Source organism: Panthera pardus, unplaced genomic scaffold (assembly GCF_024362965.1).
Source record: "Panthera pardus isolate Hobbes unplaced genomic scaffold, ASM2436296v1 HiC_scaffold_20, whole genome shotgun sequence".
Lineage (NCBI taxonomy): Eukaryota > Metazoa > Chordata > Mammalia > Carnivora > Felidae > Panthera > Panthera pardus.
The window spans coordinates 81,941,967-81,964,240 of record NW_026526766.1 but is presented as its reverse complement, the minus strand read 5'-3'; the positions used below and the strand labels follow the sequence as shown (position 1 = coordinate 81,964,240).

General features: G+C 38.8%; 1 protein-coding gene across 11 annotated transcripts in view; it reads left to right on the top strand.

The window, feature by feature from the left end:
- The window catches only part of STRBP (spermatid perinuclear RNA binding protein), a 151,506-nt gene that overhangs the window by 49,282 nt on the left and 79,950 nt on the right, over positions 1–22,274 (top strand). For 9 of the 11 annotated variants that reach the window (XR_008424342.1, XR_008424339.1, XR_008424341.1 and 6 more), the window contains exon 1: positions 15,793–15,882. The exons of the other annotated variants lie outside the window; for them this stretch is intronic. The gene's annotated coding sequence lies outside the window, so the exon portion shown is untranslated. Of the gene's footprint in view, positions 1–15,792; positions 15,883–22,274 lie in introns of those variants that run through there. 11 annotated transcript variants of the gene reach the window in all.

Below are 22,274 nucleotides of genomic sequence, written 5' to 3'. Positions count from 1 at the left end.
CGTTTTTACTTGGTACCATTATCCTTTATCTTGACAATGTATGCATCTTAGAACACTTGAACTTCCTTTACCCTCATCTCAACTTTTATGTTGTTATTAGCTGTGTACTTATGTGTTTAAACCCCATAAGTCAGTATTGTTATTTTTTGTAACATTAGAACTGTTAACATTAATTTGGATTTACAGTTGACCCTTGAACAACACAGGTTTGAACTGCGTAGGTCCCTTTGTATGTGGATTTTTTCGATACAGGACAGTACTGTAAATGTATTTTCTCTTCCTTATGATTTTTTAAATAATATTTTCTCTAGCATACATTATTGTAAGAGTGCAATAATACCTATAACATACGCAGTATGTGCTAATTGAGTATTTATGTTATTGGGGCCATTTCAGCTTAACAGTGGGCTTTTAGTACTACTGTTACATTTTGGTGGAGTCAAAAGTTATATGCAAATTTTCTACTGCATGGGAAGGGGTCAGCACCCATAATCCCTTGTGTTGTTCAAGGGTCAACTGTATTTATCACTTTCTTTGCTCCTCTCCTGTCTGATCTTTTTTTTTTTTTTAATGTGTATTTATTTTTGAGAGAGAGAGACAGAGCGTGAATGGGGGTGGAGCAGAGCGAGAGGGAGACACAGAATCCAAAGTAGGGTCTAGGCTCTGAGCTCTCAGCACAGAGCCCGATGTGGGGCTTGAACCCACAAACTGTGAGATCATGACCTGAGCCGAAGTTGGACACCCAGCTGACTGAGCCACCCAGGCGCCCCTCCTGTCCGATCTTTTATCTGTGATAATTTTCTTTCTGCTGGAAGAACAGCCTTTAGAATTTCTTTTAATACAGGTGTTAAAAGTTTGCTGGTGGCAAACTTTTTTTTTTTCTTTCTTTTTCTTTTCTGGAAAGTGCATTCATTTCTGAAGGATATATTCCTTGGATGCAGAATCCTATATTGCAAGTTACTTTCTTAAGCACATTGAAGATATTCCTCCATTTTCTGGCTTCCATTGTACATATTGAGAGCTGTCAGTCTGCCTCTCCTTTGAAGGTAATTTGTCTTTTTTCTCTCACTTAAATTTTATAACAACCCTGTGGGGTGTAGGTTTTATTTTTGTTTGTACAGATGAGAATAGAAATACTCAGAACAACTTGCCAATGTCAAACAGCAAATGGAAGATGAAAATCCAGGTCTATTAGACATCAACACCTATACTTTCCCCACTTTGCCTTACTGCCTGTCACTAAAGAAAAGTGTATATTCATTTTTTTTTAAGTTGAACCTAAGTTGAACGCTTAATCTGCTGAGCCAACCAGGTGCCCCTATACTCATGTTTTCAACAGTATTTATCCAGCTCCTGTTATATGTATAACACTGCTACAGACTGAGGCAGATATCAGATTTTGGGAAATAATTCTGACCCTCAATTTATAGTTTGGAGAAAAGCATGCCAAAAACATTCAAGTTGCAATGAGGCAGTATATTGCTGTTAGCTAAAATGGTGATCGGTTGCAGTAATTACTGAAAGAGTTTATGCACAGGGAATCTCACAATTCGTTGGAAGTGTCAAAGAGTGTCCTGGAAAGGAGGTGGAATGTTGTCTGAACCCCAGGCAGAATTTGTTGAGGGTAGAGAATTGTAGAGGCTGTTTTAGGCAGGGCCAAATCACATGAAGAAAGGCATGGATAATGGTTTTGGAGATGGCAGCACCGTTGATTGGCTCTAGCTGAAGATTGTAAATGTTGGAGATAAGGTTGTATGTGAGGTGGGGCCTCATTACGGAGAGCCATAAATTCCTCTTCTCTGTCTTTTAGGTGACAGGGAGTCTTTGAAGAGAAGTTGGGGGTGGGGGTGCTATAATGAAAGCAGAAAGTATTACAGGGTAGGAGCTTGTCCTGACTCCATATTCCAACCTCAGTTTCAGTTATGGCTCTATCACTTCCTTACTTATGCTGTCCATTAGTTAACTTTTCAAAGCCTGTTTCCTTATTTGTGGATTTGAAATAATCATAGTACTTATCTCATAATTGTAAGGATTAAATAAATTAATATATGCAACGTATTTAGAACAATGGCTGGAACAGAGTAAGCACAATTTAAGTATTCGACATCATTTTATTCTTGTTATTACTGAATAAGATGATGTACATTATAGTAACCAAAGCATGGTATGTAGTGAATCACAATCCTAGTTACCAGTAGAATGAGTATAGGGTAAGTAGTATGAACCAAATTATTGTTTCATACCTCTGCACCTAGGTGTAGGGGATATTAAACCTTTGAAGTTGTGTTAATGTATATAAAGCTATGTGATTCACTTAGGTCATTTCCCCATTGCATCACTTTTGTGAATATATATTACGTATCATTTCTTAAATTTTTTTTTTTTTTCAACATTTTTTATTTATTTTTGGGACAGAGAGAGACAGAGCATGAACGGGGGAGGGGCAGAGAGAGAGGGAGACACAGAATCGGAAACAGGCTCCAGGCTCCGAGCCATCAGCCCAGAGCCTGACGCGGGGCTCGAACTCACAGACCGCGAGATCGTGACCTGGCTGAAGTCGGACGCTTAACCGACTGCGCCACCCAGGCGCCCCTATTACGTATCATTTCTAATCTGTTCCTCAGTTAATTCATTTTGTCAGTAACAATAATAGTGAAGAAAGCATTCCATGTTAAGAATCTGTAGTCAGAAGAGAGGGAAGGAGGTATTGTTAAACCTGTGACAGAACAGTGTATCGTAGGAGGGAGCTGTAAATATGTCATAGGAAAGATGTAGGAATTGTACTGGTTGGTGAATTTAGAAACATCTCTGGGTTCTGTTTAATATGGTCTCTTCGGGAAATGGAGTGTAACCTCAGGATGCTAACTAAGCTTCTGCCATAGGTATGAAGAGTAAAAAAAAAAAAAACAAAAAACCGCTCTTTTTCCAAGGGAAATTGTATAAAGCCATTGAAGCATCAGGACTGACGGACTGGGAATGCATTTAAGTGAGGGCTCATTAATCTTTTAAGAAATAGAAAAGCAAACATATGTCAGAGAAACATTGTGGATTTACAATATTAAAATGCCAGTGTCTTCAAATATTGTCATAAAGCAGAAAGGGAAATGATTTAAGAATGGACACCACTTATGTATTTCTTTTAAGGTTAGAATAGTTCAGCATTAAACCAAATGCCTTTACCGGCAGCAAGTAGCTAATTGTAATTTTAAGTGAGGTTTAACTTTAGTCACTGTATTAAAAATCTTGTAGATATGCATTATTGGAATGATTTTGCTAGAGAAATTGCCTTTCATTGAACATACTCTAAGTCTAGAGGAACTAAACACATAGTGCAGTTTTTTAGATTGTATGTCAGATGTTCTGTGGTCTCTACTAATGATTTGAACCTTTTGTTTTAATTGGCAGCTTTTTTTAAAAAAGAAAATTCTTGTAAATACTGTCACATTTTTCCTATTTTCCATATTCTTTGTGTTTTCTGTAAATTGGCAAGGGAACAACTTCGCATATGGTCCGTTTTTCTTGGAATAGGAGATTTTTTTTCTTTCTTCCTCTCTTCTGGTCTGCTTTCCTAACCTTTAACCACCCTGTTAACAGATGGTCAGTTTATCCTTGTACTCATCGTTTTGATTAACTGTTTCGAAAAAAGCTCAGCTTCTAACAGTGACTTAAATGTTCTCATGACAGCCTCATTTAAGACTGTATAACACTCATTATGACAATTTTGATTATTTTTTTTTAAGTTTATTTTGAGAGAGAACGTATGCACTGGAGAGAGTGGGGGAGGGGCAGAGAGAGAGGGAGACAATCCCAAGCAGGCCCTTTGCTGTCATCGCAGGGCTCCCAACTCTTGAACCATGAGATCATGACCTGAGCTGAAGTCAGATGCTTAACTGATTGAGCTACCCAGGAGCCTTGACAGTTTTGGTTCTTGAAGCTCCTTTTATCTTTTGAGTTGAGTTTGAATCTATTTAAAGCTGAATGGAAAGCCTCATCTTACATTTTAAGTTCTTGGATGATTGTTTCTTTCTGACCCCTTTAGCTCAATTTTTAGTTGATTAACTGACCATACCTTATGAAACAATCAAGGCAGGTATCTTTTATTTGAAGACACTTTAGTGTAGAGATCCACAGGTTTGTGGCACCTAACAGATTTGGGTTCAAATTATAGATTTATCCTTGTGAGTTTCACTTCCTCAACCGAGGAACCTTAAAATGGAGACTGATCATGGGCTGATGCAAATAGAAAATCAGATGATTAATGTAAAGTGTCTTGTACACACTGTGGAGCACGGAGGATCAAAAATGAAGTAACTGCCAAGGTGATCATTTCACAGGATAGGTCATGTAATTGTGTATGCTGTGGTGGCAGTGTTTGCTGTTTATATGAGCAGGTCCTTCGAGTGAATTATCTGGGAATAAAGCACCTGTAGAATGAATTGCAGTTAGCATCTCAGTTGAAGTACACGCTTATAAGCTTTAATTTACTTCCCAGCAAGCAAAGGGTGCACAGTAACTGTGGTCATAGCACCTGCTTGAACAGAGCCCAGTAGAGAGACAGCCCTATGGCAAGATTGTTTAAGTTACGAGTTCACGCTACAGCTATGGAGAACGATGAAGAGGTTTCTCCTATGCCTCCCACAAAAGTACCAAGACAGAGTCATAATTGGGTCATCAGTCATTTATTCATTTGACAAATATTTGAGAGTTTACCGTCCAGGTACTGTGATATATACAAGGAATACAGCAGAGAGCAAAACATAGTATCTGCCTTCAAGGATCATGTAGTTACAGAACTGGTAAGCGGTGCAACATAAGGCAACGCTAGTGTAGTGGAAGAATATGGGAGGGCTAATTAATTCAGTCCAGGTTGGGCAAAGGGTTAGGAAGAGGCAGAGTTCAAGATCAGGGAAGGCTATGTGCGGAAGGTGCTGTCTAAGCTGAGGGCCTAGTGAAGGTAAAGGGTTTAAGAAGTTAAGGGTGGTATTTTGAAAATTTTATTCCAAGAGGTAAGCATCTTCTTTCTTTTTTTCTTTTTAAAAGTTTATTTATTTTGAGAGAGAGAATGAGAAATGGGTTAGGGGGGAGGGAGAGAGAGAGAGAATATTCCAAGTAGGCTCCGTGCTGGCAGCACAGACCAGGGGCTTGATCCCATGGAACTCCGAGATCACGACCTAAGCCAAAATCAAGGGTTGGACCCTTAATCGACTGAGCCACCAGGTGCCCCAAGCATCTTATTTCTGAGAATAGGTTACTGAGTAAGCATGCTTGAGTCTAATTTTCAGCAAAATTGGGAAATCAGATTTTAGAAATCCTTTCTTTTTCTCATTGTTATTGGGGATAGGGAGGGAGTAGGCCTGACTTTGTGCTCTAGAAAACCTGTAGTCCAGAATCTCCCTTGGAAGCTGAAGCCTTTTTCTCTCATGGAGTTTTAAACATTACCAACAATGTACTTAATTTCTATAATTTTGCTACAGTAAATATTTGTTGATTCAGTAGCAAATGAGATTGACATGGCCTGGTCCCTACCCCACCTTCATCCTTAAGAATTAAGATCTGAGGGGCGCCTGGGTGACTCGGTTAAGCATCCGACTTCGGCTCAGGTCAGGATCTCTTGACTTGTGTGTTGGAGCCTTGTGTTGGGCTGTGCTGACAGCTCAGAGCCTGGAGCCTGCTTTGGATTCTGTGTCTCCCTCCCTTGGCTCCTCCCCTGTTCACACTCTGTCTCTCTCTCTCTCAAAAATAAGTAAAAATTTAAAAAAATTAAAAATGAATTAAGATCTGAGAGGCTAAATGATTAGGTAAGCAATGTAGATAGTACTAAGAACACTGGCCTTTGGAATCAGGCAGCTGACTGAGTAATGTAAGTTACTATGTAAATAAACATGAATTCATATCTTGGCTCTGTCACTCACCCTATGGTACAGGGCAAATAACTTCATGTCTCTGTTAAGAATGTTTGAAGACATTCTTGTTTAGTTTCAAAATGGTCTTGATGTGGATGGTTCTTTAGGGTGGAGGCACTCAAGACTCAGATAGTTACATGTTTGCTCTTCTATGCACATATGCGTGTGTATGTATGTATATGGATGTCAAGATTCATAATAATGTTCGTAGATTTTTGCATTTGTTCTTTCATAACTGTATAAGATAGGCAGATAGAGGTGTCACTACAGAAGGAATGAAATGGTGCTTTGTGAGAGAATTGGTTTTAGGCTTGGATGAAGGAAGTCTTCCTGGAGAGGTAGCCTTTGAGATGAGTGGGCTTTTTTGGTGGATGCTTCAGAGCAGAATGAGTCATGAGGAGCTGCAGGTTGTCGACTCTGTAGACAGGTTGTCTGTTTCGAATCCTGACTTTGCCATTGACTGGCTGCTTGATCTCAGATAAATTAATCATTCTTCTAGACTATTTCCTCTGTAAAATGGATATAATCACATCTCCTACAGAGGGTTTTTGAGGATTAAATGAAGTAAAGCATGTAAAATGCTTAGCCAAATCCTTGGCATATAGCAAGCATTGTTGTTATTACTGTGGCCTCATCATTATTACTGATAGGGATTGAGGAGGCCTTTTTAGGCAAGAGAGAATTTATTCTGTTCTCCTGTCTTGATAAACTATCAAATTTTGATAAATGAACCCAGTGGTTGTATTTTTCCATTTATGAATCACACACTGAATAATTGAGATTTAGTCTGAATTCTTCTTGAACTGCAGAATTTGTTGCAGACTGAAAAAAAAAAAAAAAACACCAGTCACAAGCTCATGGTGTTGTGTTGCTGTCCCTTGAGTTCACGACTCACTGTCATTGGTTAGGTTGGAAGGGTCATCTTCCCTGTTTATATAACACTGTAACTTCCAAAGTCTTTGCACAACTGTTAGTCTGTGATCCTCAGAGTAGCCTTGTGAAGCACATAGGGTGGGAGGTATTATTTTTCAGGAAGTAGAATCCACAGGGCCAGGGGAAAGGTCTCTGTGGCTCTTTTCCAACACTAGATAGCCCTGGTCTCCTGACTTATATTCTATTTTTTTTTCATTTAGTTTTTTGTAAATCGAAGTCTGTCAGTAGATTTGAGTTTGCATTTATTATTATTTTTTAATGTTTATTTATTTTTGAGAGAGGGAGAGACAGAGTGCAGGTAGGGGAGGAGCAGAGAGAGAGAGAAGGAGACATAGAACCTGGAGCAGGCTCCAGGCTCTGAACTGTCAGCACAGAGCCCGACGCGGGGCTCAAACCCACAAACGGTGAGATCATGACCTAAGCTGAAGTCAGAGGCTCAACCATCTGAGCCACCCAGGTGTGTGTCCCTAGTTTGCATTTAATTGCTGCCATTTACTAGTTGAGTGATCTTGTAAGGGTTCTTAAATTTATGAGTCTGTTTTTCCATCTGTCAGATGATGAGACTTTGAATCACACAGGATTGTGTGTGATGCTGAATTTACTTTGTATAATCGCTTTATGAGAATTGTTTTGTATAATGTTGTAAGGTAGTGTGTATTAAGACACAAGTTTATTCATTAGTTGGTGTCTTATCTGCCTAATGATAATGCTGGTAGGAAATATTCCTATTTCTATATTGCCTTTAATGTTCTAATCCTACTTACTTGAGAGTAACATCCTTGATAGTGATGTGAATGCTCTACCCTGGAGAACCTAGATCTGGGAGTGTTTGACAGGTGAATAATAACACTTCACAAAATAACAGTTCATTTTTCACATTATTACTTGTGTTCCTTGGTCGTTCCCCTTTTATCTTTCTCTCTCACTTTTTTGGTTTAGTGTTATTACCCAAATGGTTAAACAACTTAAAACTTTCCAGCTAATAAATAGATTATTTCAGAAGTTTGAAGTTTGTCCCCCCCCCCCCCCCCCCCGCACCGAAACAAGAGAGAGAAACAATAGAGAAGGGGACCTCTTTTACATATGAATATCATTTTTCATGTGTGTTTGTCAGTTATTTATGTGCTGTTTTCCTCTTGAACCTGTGTCAGAGGTAGGTAAATGTGGAGTTCTTAAAAACCATATTAGCTGGAAATTACAAAATGCACAAATTGAGTAGAACAAATTGTTTTTACAGTCTTATTTTTTTGAATGTTAAATATATACGTAGACACTTAAATGGTTGCGTTGTTATGAAAACCCTAAGTTTAAGTTTTCTGATAGCTGAGAAAATCTGCGTTAAGGAAAAATTTTTGCACTTGATCTTTTCCCGAACAGAAGTTTGTGGAAAAAATACCGAGGTTGACTTAAAAGTGTCATTTATGAGTTATGAGACTCTTTTGAGTTGGCATCTATATTTTAAGGGTTAGGCGAGAAACAAGTCATTTTGTAAAATGCAAGGGTATTTTCTATGGATCGTGGAAGTTTTTGTTCCCTTTCCAGTATGTAGCAAGCTAAGAGTACTTACTAAATTGCGGTTTCATGAATATCGTTGTATTGGGTGTGCCAGGAGTACAATCATAGTATGTGACTTAGACATAATAACTGGCATAATAACTTAGGATACTATGTCAGCAATTCATATTTTTAAAGTTACCACACTAGGAAAAATAACAGCTATTTACAGTTGAGTAGATTTGACTTAAAAAAAGTTATACTCCAATCAAGAAGACGAAAACTCAGTTTAGTCAGCATAGGCTCTAGTTAACATAGGCTTGGAAGCTTTTTAAAAAGTTGGATATAGGGGTGTCTGATTGGCTCAGTCGGTTGAGCATCCGACTTCGGCTCAGGTCATGATCACACTCTGTGAATTGGAGCCCCACGTCGGGCTCTGTGCTGACAGCTCGGAGCCTGGAGCCTGCTTCAGATTCTGTGTCTCCCCCCTCTCTGCCCCTCCCCTGTTCATGCTCTCTCTCTGTCTCAAAAATAAATTAGAAACATTAAAAAAATAAAATAAGATAAAATAAAAAATTGGATATACTGTGGATAGAATTAGATAGTGGATTAGCCATAATCCTTGTTTAGGGCATGCTCTTATTAGCTCACATATAGCCTGTTTTTAATTTATATTTAAAAACTTAATAAGCCCCTGTGAACCTACTACCAGAACAAAAGGATAGATCCTTAATAATCTACATCTGACTTTTTAGGTTCCCCAACCCCATTCCTCCCCCTTCACCCAGACCTCACAGCCTGAATTCTCTAGTTTTCTGATTTTGTATAGCTTCATCACATCTTTATGGATTCTTAGAAAGTGTATATTTTTATTTTGGTTGTAACTTTACAAAAAAGACATTCTATATGTAATCCTTTGAGACTTAATATTTTTACTTAATGTTGCATTGCTCAGACTTATCCACGTTGTTGCATGCCACTGTAGTTCCTTTACTTTGCTGGGAATAATCCATTACATTAATGTAACATGGTTTATTCATTCATTCTCCTGTGAATGGACATTTTCCTTGTTTTCCAGGTTTTTGCTGCTGTGAGCAGTTTTGCTGTGATCATTTTAATACATGTCTCTTGTGCGTAAGTTTCTTTCCATGTATACTGAGGAATAAAACCCTGGGTAATGAACATGGGATTATTCAGTTTGTAGACATTATGCCAAACATTTTTTTCCCACTATCAGTCTATGAAAGTCTCTATGAATATATCCTTTCCAACCCTTGGAATTGTCAGATTAAATTTTTGCAGCTTCAGTGGGTAGAAATGGTATTATGTTTTTATTGGTCTTGTGATTTTTTTTTCTATGAAATGCTTGTTCATGACTTCTGTGTTTTTTTTTTTTATTTTGTTTTTTCTTTCGCCTAGCTTGTTTGTGGTTTTCTTTTGGATTTTAAGTTGTCTTTATGTGTTTTTGGTACTTTTGTTGGAGGTATGTATTCCAAAAGTCTTTTCAATATGTGACTTCGCTTTTCACTTTCTTTAGGGTGTTTTTTGATGCCCAAATTTCTTCATTTTAACATATTCAAATACAGTTTATTTTATGGTCAACACTTCTGTGTCTTTAAGGAATTGTTTGTTTTTCTTATTTTGTATGCCAATATCTGTTAACATTACAGCTGACATTTATTTAAAGGCCTGAGATTACAGTAGTAGGACAACGGAGAAGGAAGAATGTAGCTTAAGATGTTTGTGACTACTCATTGCTCATCCCTAACCCCAATAGAAAATAAACCCTTGTTAAAAGCTAGATTCACATCTGTGCTAACTCAGCTACCCGAGTGGAGATCACTGGTCTGTTGTCATGATTTTTCCCTAAACTCTCACCAGCCTCTATGTTTCTTGAATGATTTACCTTTTCTCTGGACCTTATTACATGTTTCCCAAAAAAAAAAAAAAAATTTTTTTTTTGAATAATGACTATTGGTGAGAAAATGATTATGACCATTCTGACCCATTTTATTAAAAGGATGTGATATGAATATATTATTTATAGTAGAAATTATTTTTATTCTTGAATTTTAAAATAGTTGGAATAAAGTTTAAAGAAATTTGTATTAAAGCATTCTGCAATAAAACATTTTCAAAGATTATTTTTTCTATATTTTGGTTTTAAATTTCAAAAAGGGACTTCACTTAAATTCAGTTCTGTTATTCAGTTATCTTGTCACAAGCGTTTGTATGGCAGGTACCCATATCTCCTGTCACTTTTATATATGCACTTTGTTCCCTGGCAGATTTGAATTCTGAAATCTCCTCCCCTCCAGAGCATGGGTGCACATGCATGTGCACACACACATATCCTGCTCTTTCACAGCCATCCTTTTTCATGTTTCTGCTGTTGGGCAAGTGTACACAGAGAACTTGTGCTTTATTAATAAGGGTATGATTGTTGCCATCACAGAAATAATGTGTATTTGTGTAGGCCTTTGTCAAGTGCTTTTATATGCATTTTCTCAACTTATCTTTTTCCTAAAACCTGGGTGATTGGCAGGGCAGGTTATGGTCCTAATGTAGGCTGTGCTAATACCGAGGCTTGAAGACATAAAGTCAGCACTTTCCTGGTACAATAAGATGCTTAGTAAGTATTTGTTGGATGGATGGATGGATGGATGGATGGATGGATGGATAGATGGATAAATGAATAAATGGCTAGTTATTCTCACCCTCATGCCCTTTGGATTAAACCATTGCTTCATATTTAGCTATGTGCCAGTACAGGTCTTGATATATATAATAGAAACTAGAATATTTATTGATTACAACTTCTACTTCTGGCTTTGATGGAGTATCTGGTTCTGGACTGGCCTTTCTGTCATTAAAAAACACAAAACTAGGGCCGCCTGGGTGGCTCAGTCTGTTGAGCGTCTGACTTCCGCCCAGGTCAGGATCTCGCAGTTTGTGAGTTCGAGCCCCGCGTCGGGCCCTGTGCTGACAGCTCAGAGCTTGGAGTCTGCTTCAGATTCTGTGTCTCCCTCTCTCTGCCCCTCCCCGCTCATGCTCTGTCTCTCTCTCTCAAAAATGAATAAATGTTAAAAAAAAATTTATAAAAAAACATGAAACTGGACAAAATATGTGAAGCAACTCTTTCAGGCTTTGGACAACAGGCCTCTGATCTTGAAATTTGTAAAATGAGCCCCACAATTGCCCCTGCTTTCTGCCTGAGAACAATTTCTTGAGCTGGAATCCAAGCAGAACATGGTAGCCTGTGTTGAATCAGAATTTGGGGCAGCTAAAATGGCTAGAATCTTTAGGGCAGGACACTGGAGAAGAGGAGCTCTATGGGAGGGGCTTCCAAATGTTTTTGTGTGGGTTCCTTGTGAATTATTGGTGAAGAGTTGGGCTGTCCATGGGGGAGAAAAGCTGGAAGGTTCATCAGAGTGGCTGCCCCGAAGCTGGGAATGAAACAGAGATGCTAGAGGTTGTACAGCTGTGGGATATTGGAGCTCTGGCCCAGGAAGAACTGAGAGAGAGACCTGATCAACACCCTGGGCGTGTGGGTGGAACACTAGAAAGACCATGAGGTAAAGCAAGGATTGGCAAAGTTAAATAGTTGCACACAGACTGTAGGCCTGGCAAGCCTACAAGATTTACTATGTGGGGGGCACCTGGGTGGCCCAGTCGTTTGAGCGTCCCACCTCAGCTCCTGTGGTGATCTCATGGTTCATGGGTTCGAACACCATATTGGGCTTTGCGATCACAATGCAGAGCCTGCTTTGGATTCTCTGTCTCCCTCCTTTTCTGCCCCTCCCGTGTGTGTGTTTCCTCTCTCTCTCTCTCTCTCTCTCTCTCTCTCTCTCTCTCTCTCTCTCCCCCTCCCTCTCTTCCTCCTTCCCTCTCATTCTCTCTCTCTCAAAAATAAACTTAAAAAAAAAAAAAAAAACAAAAAAAAAACTTACTGTGTGGCCCTGTAAAGAAAAGATTTTCTGACTTCTGCCCTGGAGTTAAAGCCTACTCTGAGCCTTCCCATAACAAAGCCTATAATCAAATCCTGACAAAACCTTCCGAGAAGACAGAACTTGGAGGTTGAATTTTGCCAGGTTATATAGGGACTTGGGAAATGTATTAGGGTTTCCATAGTTCTGCCCTAACAAAAGTACTACTTGGTCTTTTATTTAGAATTAGAATGTTTCTGAGCAGTATTACCCCCTGCAGTGTTTGAGACCTTCAAGCACTGACAGTGACTTTAGCCTATACTCTAATACTTTGAAAGTCTGGTTATTCCCCTGGGTAAATCTGTGTAGGAATATGTCTTGTTCCACTTAAATATACACACACACTTCATAATCTTCTTTGTTGGGGGAACTTTTTGTATCTTTTATTCAATAGCAATATTTGGTTTAAATTGAAAAATGTAATCCCCAAGGGCTAAGACAGCTAAAATAATTTTCTGTTTAAGAGGACCAAGGTTCCTTTTTGTTTCTGAGTATTACATATGTGGGCATAATTTTAAAAACATTTTGAAATTTAAGGGGCGCCTGGGTGGCTCAGTTGGTTGAGCATCTGACTTGGGCTCAGGTTATGATCTCATGGTTCATGAGTTCGAGCCCTTCATCAGGCTCTGTGCTGACAGCTCAGAGCCTGGAGCCTGCTTCGGATTCTGTGTCCCCCCCACCCCCTGCCTCCTGTGCTCGTGCTCTATCTCTCTCTCTTTCAAAAAATAAAAGAAACATTAAAAGAAAACATTTGGAAATTATAAATTGTTTCTGGCATATAGACAAAATAGAATATAGCAAATAATGTGTACTCACCACACACAACTTTTCACTTTTTCCAAATTTGCTGTGGATTCTTTTCCCAAGAAGTAGTACTCAGATACATACTGTGTATGTATTCTGTTCCTTCTTTTTCCCAGTAATAACCACTACTGAATTTTTTGTTTGTCATTACCTTGAATGATTTTTATACTAAAAATAGTGTGCGTGTGTACCCATAAATTATATATAACATTATTTTATGCATTTTTAAGCTTTCATGAAAGGAATCACTTTATACTTCATCTGCAACTAGCTTTTCCACCCAACATTGTTGTGGGTTTAGAAATGATGAAATGTATCACTGTAATTCTTTAACTGCAGTTTGTATCTCCATTCTCTTGTTGATGGACATTTAGTTTTCTAGTGTTTTGTGATTATAAAAAGTGCTGCATTGAACATTGATTTAAACCCGTCTACCTGTGTTTGTGTTGGAGTTTCTCTAGATAATGTAACTGTAACCAGAAAGAATATTGTTGGGGTACCTGGGTGGTTCAGTCGGTTAGGCGTCCGACTCTCTGAGATCATGATCTCACAGTTCGTGGGTTTGAGCCCCATATCAGGCAGACAGTGCAGAGCCTGCTTGGGATTATCTCTTCCTCTTTCTCTCTCTGTGCCTCTGCTGCTTGTGCATGTGTGCTCTCTCTCAAAAGAAATAAAAACTTAAAAAAAATTGTTTTTTTTTACATTTATTTGTTTTTGAGAGAGGCATAATTTAGTAATAACTAAAGGTTATATTAATTTAGTAATTACAAATGCTAACATATATATATTATACATATACATATACATTATATGTATGTATATATACATTACATACATATACATAACATATATATGTAATATATATTATATAACATGTTAATACATGTTATTACATATGTTAATATATGTTAATATATATTATATATAATATTATATATATTAATTTAGTCATAACTAAAGGTGAGGGGCAGAAACAGAGGGAGACACAGAATCCGAAGCAGGCTCCAGGCTCTGAGCTGTCAGCACAGAGCCCGATGTAGGGCTTGAACCACAAACCGTGAGAACATGACCTGAGCCGAAGTCGGATGCCCAACTGACTGAGCCACCCAGGAGCCCCAGAAATAAAAAACTTATAAAAAAGAAAAAAATAGTATTGTTGTTTATAGGATACCCACATCTTTGACTGTTGGTTATTACTAAATTGCTCCCCAAGATGGTTTTATATTTCTAGTTTTGTGCAGTTAATATGGATTCTCTAAAGCAGATATGTTGTGCCTGAAGAAAATATGACATGAAAATCTCATTTTACTACTGGTAAATTGAAAATTGGCTGTTTAGATTCTTGATAAATGTGGTCCTGTTTAAAAACCTTTCTTAAATTTCTATAAGGAAATATTTGAACATACGCAAGTAGAGAGAACCCCCTTGAACCATGGATAACGTGTCATCAGCTTACAGTAATTATCAACATAAGTCTAGTCTTACTTCACTATCCCTCAACTACATTACTTTGAAGAAAATCCCAGATTTTCATATAATTTCATCTGTAAATATTTCTCAAATTAGATATGAATACCCCCACCAAGAGAAACCTATATAATACCATTATCACCCTCTAGAACTAATTCCATAATGTTGACAAATTACTCCATGTTCAAATTTTCTCACCTATCTCATTTTTAGTTTTATCTATAATATTTAAAATATGATTACATTGTAAAAACATATACTTTTAAGGATTAAGTTTAATCTGTCTCATATAAAATGTACTTGTAGATTTCTATTTTTATTACAGAATCATGTTTAAAGACAGTACCTAAAAAGTAATCTAGGTGTAGTCTCACCCTTTTACTTTATAACTGAAGGAATTGAGGCTCAGAGAGGTTGAGATTTGTTCAAAATTGGCCAGTTTATTAGTAGCAGAGCTGGAATTTGAAGGCAGATCTTCTTACCCTAAACCCATTGCTCTAATATGAATTACATTGTATTGCCTACCTTATATTGTTTTGTAGCTCATTACCTCTATCAGCTTTGTTGTTTTGTTCTTTGGTTTATTTGCTTACTTTTTAGTAATCTCTACACCAACTTGGGGCTCAAGAGACTCACGACCTGTATCAGTTTTCGAAATCTAGCATTTTAAAGTATTTGTTTCAGTGGCTTTCTTAAATATTAGACTACTGTCTGTACAGTACTAATCTTGTGATTTACATCATAGTGTATTTTAAAAGGAGTTTGTGAAAGGATTGAATTATAATATCAACACTTGTGCCAAAGATATTGAACTGTTCTGAAAAGCTACTTGTCTTTTCTGACCTAGATACACAGTTTCAACTGTGGCAGAGGATGCCAGAAAGAGGAGAATGAGTGTTGGCAAGAGTCTAGAAATTAAATTATCATATTACTAAAGGATCTAATCTGTTTCTTAATTTTTAGTACTGTTACATATGAAAAGTTTTTCTGTATTGACATAATACTTGGTGAAGATATGCATTTTTTTTGAGACTAAACCAATTGTTTATTTTGCCAAGGTGAAGAATGACTTCTATTTGTTTTAAAATTGGTGATTTTTAAAACACTAAATGACTGTTTGCTTATAACTAGATTGCAGGTTCTGAGGTGGTTTTGCAAGCTTAACTAATTAAGAAAAATAATCATGTCCATTCTCTTTCCAGATACAGTTTCTTTGCCATGCTCTGTTCTGTACAACGGCAACAAAAAGTCTTTTGAGAACCAAAGATACCCTTTGAAGCTTGTTTACCAAGGTGCTGGCTTACCCTTCAGAGTTAAGTGTGCTGCGTTGGGCACGGAAGGATAGAGAATACTTGAATACTTAACTGTTTCTTGGCACATTCATTGCTCCCTTTTCCTTTTGATCAGAATTGTCACAATAAGATATGTAAATTTCAAATAGCCTGATGCTATCACAGCCTTTTAGTGGGAAGAAAATAAATAGCCACTGAGGCATGTACAGTTAGGTACTACTTCATGTTTGATTGTGGTATAAAGGACTAGATTTCAGGTTGAGCTTTGAATTTTTTTTTAATTAATTTTTTTTTTTTTTTTAAGTCGGCTCCACATGCAGTGTGGGGTTTGAACTCACAGCCTTGAGATCAAGAGTTGTACATCCACCAACTTAACCAGCCAGGCGCTCCAGGCTGAGCTTTTAAAGATTACCATGCAAAATTAAATATACACCTGCTCTTTGATTTATTCATGGCCACAGTAATGTGAATTGGAAAATGCTGGAGACCCAATCCCAGTTGTAGAGATGGCTCTGCTGGTGTATGATCATAGACAAATTATTTAACATTTTTGTATATTTGTGCTTTCATATTTAAAAAAAATTTTTAATGTTTATTTATTTTTGAGACAGAGACAGAGCATGAGTGGGGGAGGGGCAGAGAGAGAGGGAAACACAGACTCTGAAGCAGGCTCCAGGCTCTGAGCTGTCAGCACAGGGCCCGACGCGGGGCTCGAACTCACAAGCCTTGAGATCATGACCTGAGCGGAAGTAGGACGCTCAACCGACTGAGCCACCCAGGCACCCCAGTGCTTTCATATTTTTAAAGATTATAAAATAAATTATACCATTAATTCCATATCTTACTACTTTTCAGGGGATTGTGAACATTGACTATGATGCTGTATGAAGAAATTATTTTGAGAAATTCATTTGAGTTTCTCCTTTGTGCCAAGCATTGCTCTAGGTGTACAAAACAGAGAGTAAGCAAAGATATGCCAGTGATAAATCCTATGGAGAGATATAAACAGGGTCAGAGAAGTCCTAGAGGAGGGGTTGCTATGCTATATATGATGATCAGGGATGGGCTCGTAGTAAGGATGTTTAAGAAGACAACTGAAGACGTAAAGAGGTATGTGCATATCTGTGATAATAAATAGCAAATATCGAGGCTCTGAGGAGGAGAATGTGTGACTTGTTTGAGAAAAAGCAAGGCTACCAGTGTGGATGGAACACTGAAGGGGGAGCAGTAGGGGAGGAGGCCAAGAAGTTCAGGGGAATCAGATTATTAGGGATTTGTAGGCCGTTAGAGAGGTGTTTAAGCAGAGACCAAGCCCTTGGAAGGTTTTGAGCAAAGCATGATATGACCTAATTTAAATTTTAAAGGGAACACTGTGGATGCTATTGCTCTAGGTAAAGAGAACAAGGTAAAGGTGAAAGATTTGGTGATGGATTAGATATGGGGTGTGGCAGGAAGAGAGCTGTCAAGGAGGACTCTTTTTGAGATAAGCTATCAGAAGGAGTAGTTGCCTTCTCTTGAGAGAGGGAACACTGGAAGGAGCAAAGTAAAGTTTTGTGTTTTTTTGGGGGAGATGGGTCAGGAATTAATTTGGGGCATATTTAAAACTTTTATTAGACATCCAGGTGGATGTGTTGATTATGTATTTGAGTGTGAGTCTAGAACTAAGGGTGATATAAACTCGGTTGCCCTCAGTGTATAGGTGGTATTTAAAGCCTCAAGCCTGAGTGAGATTGCCAAATGAGTGCAGGTACAGTGGTGAAGGGATTCAGTGTGAGGGCTGAGTCCAGCTGCATTCCAGCAGTCAGAGGCTCTGGAGATAAGAAAGAAAGGAGCCGGTGGAGTAATTTATGAAGTAGGAAGAGAACTAAGAGTAGAGTACTGGATGGAAGCCAAGGGAAGTAAAATGTTTCGAGTAGGGAACAGTCAGCTGTGTCACCTGTTGCTGAGAGGTCAGCTGAGGTGAGGACTGAGAATTGTTCACAGTATTTAAACACTATGGGAGTCCTAGGGGACCTTGGCATGAACTGTTTCAGTAGAGCATTGGTGTGAGAGGCTGATTGGGGTGAATTTAAGAGAGAATGGGAGGTGAGGAAATGGAAACAGAAGCGTAATCAGAGAATTCTGCTTTAAAAGGGGCAGAGAATTGGGTGTGGGGAGCTAGAGATCAAGGAAAGTTATGCGAGACAGAGAGCAGAGGGAGTGATTACTGGAGCTATATTCTTGAGTAGGCAAAAGGGGATGGGTTCTAAGAGGGTTTGAGTTGAGAGCTCTCCATTAAATAGGAATAGGAACAGTTCATTCATAGTAACAAGGAAGAACAATATATGGGAAAAGATGCAGCAAGGTTGGTATTTTGCATGAAGTAGAAAGCAGGATGAGCGGTCGTGTGAGGATATGGGAGGGAGGTACAGGCATTTGAAAAGAGAAGAGAAGATTGGAAATAATCAGTAATAAAGTGAATGAGTTTTATTTTTTTCAATGGGGCTTCTTGGACATTGCAGGATGGTTAGCATCCCAGGATACCAAATGTCGGGATTACTCACCTAGTCATTATGAAAACCAGGAAACTCTACCTCACATTTTCAAATCCCACAGGGTTGCAGTACCATCACTGTTTGAGAACTGTTGATTATTGGGCCTTTTGAGGATTGATCATGAATTTAGAAAACAACCAATAAACACAATTGTGTGTTGTTGTTTTTTTTTCCCCCTCCCTAGTCATATCCGTTTGTCCAGGGTTATCGGTGTGGCGTAACCTGGAGAGTTGGATTTAAGCAGAGTTGGAGTTTTGCCGGGAGAGGATAACAAAGGGAGTTGCTGATGTAAATGAGTGACACATAATGGATTGTGTAATTTCAGTTGGATAAGGATAGAAGTGAGGGCATGAAAAGGGTGAGGGATCGTGAAAGGTGGTAGGATTAGGGGATTACCGGCGTTGGTGGAGAGTGGTTGTCTAAAGTAGGAAAGAAGATGAAAACATGCAAGGAAAGGAAAACAAGGAATGGAGAGTCCAGAATTTTAGAAGGATCATCTGTGTGGTTATTGAAATTGCTAAGAATTATGCCAGGAGTAGAAGTTGATTGTGTGTCAGTGAGCTAAGTAGTAAAGTCCTGAAGGAATGGGAGAAGGTTTGGGGAATTAATCCAAGATGGGTGAAATAAGTCAAGTAAATAAGAGAATTTGTGCTTATGGAGGAAGAGTCAGAAATTCCCTGTAAGTCACTGTGATGATGACTGAGATGATGATCTCCCATGGAGATAAGGGAAGAGATGGTGACCTTTCAGATGGAAACTTCTTGGATTCTTCAGTTAGGTGCTCCCTAAGGAAAGATAAATCCGGGGTTGAATTCACATTTTTATTGAGCCTCTCTTGAGTGCAGGTCATTGTACTAGGTGCTATGGAGATAAAGGTAAGTTATTTCATTCAGGAGCTTGTGATAAAAATAACTGAAGCTGAGTATTAGGAAGTTGAAAAAATGCTGGATGGCTCAAAGAAAGAGGAATTATATTCAACTCAAGCACTGGATAAAGCTTCATGGAGGGCTATATTTGAGACGGGACAGTTGATGAATAAATAGAACAATGACAAATTCATGGTGGAGTAGAGGTTGCAGTCCACATAAGGGAAACGTTTAACTTAAAGCTTAGCGCTAGCACACTGCAAGGTGTTTGGGGGAAGAGTCATTATTCTTATTTTGGCTGGAACTGCAGTGGTGAGAGAAAGGACGGAATGAATTACATTAGTGTTGTATTATGGAGGACCTTGGTGCCACACAGAGTGGATGAATAGAATGCCGGTTGCTTGGGTAATGATTAGTCATTGAAGGTTTTGGAGGGGAACGTGATATTTTCTAGGTAAACTTTCCCATAAAGAAGGGCTGGAGTGGAGAGAGAATAGTGTAGGAGAGGATAAGTTCCTATAAATGGTAAAACACGGCAAAACTCGATACTGTAGTATACGGGACTTGAGAATACAGGTATCTTTGAGTTAGAAACATCCTTTGTAGTAAAGTAAGGAGCAGAACTCAGGATTTCCATTTTCATGCTCTATCCCTTTTCCTGTTTTTAATTCAAAGTGCTTGTCTTACAAGTTTTCCTTACTTGGCTTTCAGAACAGCACAGTTTTTTTTTTTTTTTTTTTAAGTTTGTTTATTTATGTTTTTTTTTTTTTTTAATTTTTTTTTTTTTCAACGTTTTTAATTTATTTTTGGGACAGAGAGAGACAGAGCATGAACGGGGGAGGGGCAGAGAGAGAGGGAAACACAGAATCGGAAACAGGCTCCAGGCTCCGAGCCATCAGCCCAGAGCCTGACGCGGGGCTCGAACTCACGGACCACGAGATCGTGACCTGGCTGAAGTCGGACGCTTAACCGACTGCGCCACCCAGGCGCCCCTGTTTATTTATGTTTTAAGTAATCTCTGTACCCAATGTGGGGCCCAGACTCACGACCCTGAGATTTAGAGTTGCTTGCTTTACCAACTGATCCAGCCAGGCACCCCCAGAATAGCACAGTCCTACTTTATTTACCTCCTACCTATCAGGCCACTCCTTCTCTGACTGTAGTTGTGCCTCTTCGTTCTGCTCTCTCCCATTCATTAGTATACTTACTCTCTTGGTGGTCTTGTGGCTTTACATTCTGCCTTTATCCTGAAAATTACCAAATTTATATCTTGATTCAGACCTCTCTTCTAAACTCTAAGTTAATACCCAGTTGACTACTTAAAATATCTAATCAGTGTCTGGGATTCAGCATGTACAAAGCTGAATTCCTGATCTTAATCCCAAAACTTGCTCTTCCTGCACGTTTCCTAACTCATCTGCTCAGGCCAAAAACCTTGATGTTGGTCCTGATGCTTCCAGTTCCCTCACACTCACACATCCGTTTTGCTAAGTCCCGTCATCTTTCCTTTCAGAATATATACATAATCTGATCACTAACTTCCCAGTGGTTTCCATTCTTCCACCCTTGTCCTCTCTATTATGTGTTTCCACATGGCAGTCATAGTGATCTTTTAAAAGGGGCACTTGGGTGGCTTAGTTCGTTAGGCGTCTCAACTCTTAGATCTCGGCTCAGGTCATGATCTCTAGGTTCATGAGATAGAGCCCTGTGTCGGGCTTTGTGCTGACAGTGTGGGATCTGCTTGGGATTCTCTCCCTCTTCTCCACCTCTGCGCCCCGCCCCTCCCCTGCTTGTGCAAGCACGCACTTTCTCTCTCAAAATAAACATTAAAAAAATAAATAAAAATATGAGTCTGATAATTATCACTTCTCTGCTCAAAACCCTGTAAGGGTTCCCCATCTCATAGTGAAAGCCACAGTCTTTAAAGTGACTAGAAGGACCCCCTGTTTCAGGAGCTGACAGACTATCGCCCACGGACCAAATTTGGCCTACTGCCTGTTTTTGTATGACCTGCAAGCTAAAATGGTTTTTATATTTTTAAATCCTTAAAAAATAAAAAAAAAAATTGATATTTGTGAGGTGAACATCATATGAAATCAAGATATCTGTGCCTGTAAATAAAGTTTTATTGGAACACAGCCAGTCTCATTTGTTCACATCTTATCTGTGGCTGTATTTGCACTGCAAAGGAAGAATTGAGTGGTAAGGACCTTACAGCTTGAAAAGCCTAAACTATTTAATATCTAGTCCTTTAAAGAAAACATTTGTCATCCTCTGTCCTAAGTGATCTGGTCCTCACTCTTACCGCTCTGTCCTTGCTACCCTTTTCTCCCTCTACTTATCCTTCTCTAGCCCTCCGCTGACTTTGGGCTCCTAGTTCTCCACCTCACCAGGCACATTCTTCCTTTCCCTGCCAGGATTGCTCATTCCATACATGTGTGCTTGGCTGACTCCCTTACTTCGTCAATTCTTTGCTCAGGTGTCTCCTCAGTAAGGGCTGACCATCTGCAAGGTTGCATTTCCCCTCGTATACTGCCTTAATGCACTTGCACTGCCCCCTTCTTTCTTTTTCATAGTACTTCACACCTTCTAACATACTGTTTAATTTACTTAGTTTTGTACTTATGGCTTTGTTGTTTTTCCCTCTCTGCTCTTAAATAACAAAGGTAGGGATTTTTGTCTGTCTTGTTCACTGCTACATCCTAAGAGCCTAGAATATTGGCTGGCATATTATAGGTGCTCAAATAAAGACTTGCTGAGATGCATTGAACTGTTGGTTCTTTCACCAAACAAGCCATCTAACTGGGTGGCTACAGTTCTGTCATGTAACTGTTCTGTCAAGGATTGGAAAGGACTGGTGTCTGTTTCAGTGAGGAGATGTTTTCCTGTTACCACTCTGGTTACTTGCTAACATCTTTTTCATCTTGCTCAGGGACAGTAAGTATTCAGAAAGTGTTCTGGTTCAATGTAGCTAGCTCCTACAGCCCATTCT